General features: G+C 45.0%; 1 long non-coding RNA gene across 1 annotated transcript in view; it reads right to left on the minus strand.

The window, feature by feature from the left end:
• Positions 1-2964, minus strand: part of LOC142741391 (uncharacterized) — a 4059-nt gene extending 1095 nt beyond the window's left edge. The window contains exons 1-2 of the long non-coding RNA XR_012881115.1: positions 2903-2964; positions 2370-2431 (exon numbers count right to left, since the gene is read on the minus strand). This is a non-coding gene — a long non-coding RNA (uncharacterized LOC142741391). The remainder of the gene's footprint in view (positions 1-2369; positions 2432-2902) is intronic.
• Between the last annotated feature and the right edge of the window lie 551 nt (positions 2965-3515).

Genomic DNA, 3515 nt, shown 5'->3' on the forward strand with positions numbered 1-3515 from the left:
ACTGTGGCAGCATGTGCGGAGGGCACTGTGGCAGCATGTGCGGAGGGCACTGTGGCAGCATGTGCGGAGGGCACTGTGGCAGCATGTGCGGAGGGCACTGTGGCAGCATGTGCGGAGGGCACTGTGGCAGCATGTGCGGAGGGCACTGTGGCAGCATGTGCGGAGGGCACTGTGGCAGCATGTGCGGAGGGCACTGTGGCAGCATGTACGGAGGGCACTGTGGCAGCATGTACGGAGGGCACTGTGGCAGCATGTACGGAGGGCACTGTGGCAGCATGTACGGAGGGCACTGTGGCAGCATGTACGGAGGGCACTGTGGCAGCATGTACGGAGGGCACTGTGGCAGCATGTACGGAGGGCACTGTGGCAGCATCTACAGAGGGCACTGTGGTAGCATCTACAAGTGGGTGTGTGGCATTATCTGCAGAGGACACTGGCATTATCTAGGGGTGTGTTGCATTATCTACAGAGGGCACCGTGGCATTATCTACAGAGGGCACTGTGGAACTATCTAAAAAGGGGCTGCCCAATCTTGACATGTGTGTCTGCCAAACACTGTGCCTACTGAGCCGCCGGACTGCATTTAGCGACACTTAGTGAAAACTTGATTGTTGAAATAAGCACTTGGAGAATTCTCTCATTTTAAACCTAGCGGTATTATTATAGTAATGTAGTATTAGTATTAAAGTAATATAGTGTTATAGTAGTTCAAATAACGAATTGATTAACAATAATTTTATATTGTATCAAATTTGAAAGTAATGCGGCCCGTCAACTTCCCATTTTTTCTATATGTGCCCCACTTACCCGGTCGAGTTTGAGACCCCTGGTCTAGATCAATGACCACGAGAAAATATAGACAGTGTAATAGTATTTAAATCTATGTCATGCAGACATTATATAGAGTGTCCCATTTTGGCAACTCCACCTCATAGTGCAGGTCCCCTTTACAGTATTGTTTATAGTGGACAACATAGTGCCAAGAACCATAGATATCGTTTTCTGTTTTAGCCAGTGGCGTAGTTATAGGGGTTGCAGTTGCGTCCGGGCCTACAAGCCTGGGGGGCCCGCAGTACAAAGTTTGTATCTGCTGTGATGCCGACACTTCCTGGTTACTGGCATGGTTTGTTTAGACGTCACAGTCACATGGTACACTCAGTGAACCATGTGACCATGACGTCACAAAAGGGGGCTCTCCAGCCACTGTGGAAGAGCTGATGCGGAAGAGCATGGAAGACTGCAGGTGAACTGCTGAGGGGGCCCGTAATGTATGTGTGTTGTATTGTACTTTCTGTTGTATTGTACTGTCTGTTTGCGGTGGCGAGAGGAGAGGGGGGCTTTAAATTACAGACCTCCTTCTCCACCGCAAACACAAACCGCACGACACAATACATTACAAACTGTGGGTCGCACTCCCCCTGGGGGGGTCATGTGAAGACCTCCGGGGGGTCGGGAACCACTCAACGAGGCCCTGCTTCCAACTGTATTTATGTCCTCAGGACGACTGGAGCAAGGAGCTGATGGCTCCTTCCTCCAGACTTCACTGCCAAGAGCTATTAGGTGCTCGGCGCAGACAGGCGCGATTTAGTGACGTCATCGTGCCTATCTGCGCCGAGTTACTCATAACACAGGGTAAAGGAGGGGAAGGATTTCCTTCTCCACCCGTCGTGGGAACGGGGATAGGTAAGTAACTTTATTATTTTTTCTATTATGCACATATGGAGTAATTATATTGTATAAGGAGGGTGGCTGATATGGTGGCAGCTATGAGGGGCATTATACTGTATGGGGGGCTGATATGGTGGCCGCTATGAGGGACATTATACCATATAGGGGCATTATACTGTCTGGGGGGATGATATGGTGGCAGCTATGGGGGCATTACACTGCAGGAGACAGCTATGGGGGCTTTATACTGTATGGGGGCAGCTAAAGGGGGCATTAAACTGTATGGGGGCATTATACTGTGTGGGGCAGCTATGGAGGGCATTATACTGTGTTGGGGCAGCTATCAGGGGCATTATACTGTATGGGGCTGCTATGGGGGCATTATACTGTATGGCCAGCTATGGAGGCTTTATACTGAATGGGGCCGCTATGGGGGCATTATACTTTATGGGGGGCATTATACTGTGTGGGGGCAGCTATGAGGGGCATTATACTGTATGGAGCTGCTATGGGGGGATTACACTGTATGGGGCTGCTATGTGCGTATTATACTGTATGGGGGAATTTATGAGGGGCATTATACTGTATGGGGGCATTATACTATGTGATGGGGTACCCCAAATTGGTGCCATTAAAAGATACAACTAATCCTGCAAAAAAAAGTCCTCAAGATAGTGTGGATGAACAAGAAATCATGTTACCTGGCTTATGGACAACGACAGATTGTAGTTTGCAGTTCTCATCCTTCAATCCTCTTCCTTTCCTATAAATAATCCTTCGAATTAATTTAGGTTTTTTGATGCAATTGAAAAAAAAAATTATTTAAGAGGAAATCTTGAAATCGGAAAAACTCAGCTCTCAAATTTTATTTACTTTTATTTTTTCCCAATAACAAAACATTTAAAATGCATAGAACAATAGCAGAATTGCTGTTTTTTATCTATTCCCCCCCAAAAAAAGTCAATAAAAAAAATTATATGTACCCCAAAATGGTGGCATTAAAAGATACAACTAATCCTGCAAAAAAAAGTTCTCATACAGCTATCTCGACAGAAAAAATAAAAACGTTATATCTCTTTAAATGCGACGATGGAAAAACAAAAAAAATTGCTTGATCATTAAGGCCTAAAATAGGCTGGTCACTAAGGGGTTAAGGATCTATCCATAATATGGGCTATTAACGTGAGATCGGTGAGGTCCAAAGATAGTGTGGATGAACAAGAAATCATGTTACCTGGCTAATGGACAACGACAGATTCTAGTTCGCAGTTCTCATCCTTCAATCCTCTTCCTTTCTGTGACGATCGCCGATCTCAGGTCACGTCACCGGGGTGAACTACACTACTGAGTTTATTAATTTACCTCATAAATCCACGCCCACCTACTCTAGATGACAGGATTATGCTAAATTACTCCCGTAGTTTCCAACACCCCAATAATTTATACCACAGTATGCTACCACCACCTATACTTATCTAGGCAATAGGGGCCTAAGTCTCTATGTTCCCTTAACACCAGTTCCTATAACACAGGTTATCTAAATTGAACATAAAATACAGGTAACGTTCCTCACCTTCGGAAGATTAAGTTCTGTAAGACTACAAGGAAGAGACTTATAAATATTTCAGATTTAATACACAATAGTGCAGTGCAATACATACAATAGTTGTCAGAATAAAAGATAAAAAATATACATACAGTTACAATGCAATCAAACAGTTTATGAAAATAAAAGGGATAAAATAAAACAGAACAAAACCTTACTGATGTACAGCGGCGATATCCTGGCTGTGGGGACAGCTGAAAATATGGGCAGTCACTCCAACCGAGATATGGATCCCCAACGA

The sequence above is a fragment of the Rhinoderma darwinii genome, chromosome 2 (assembly GCF_050947455.1).
Source record: "Rhinoderma darwinii isolate aRhiDar2 chromosome 2, aRhiDar2.hap1, whole genome shotgun sequence".
NCBI classification, from domain to species: domain Eukaryota; kingdom Metazoa; phylum Chordata; class Amphibia; order Anura; family Rhinodermatidae; genus Rhinoderma; species Rhinoderma darwinii.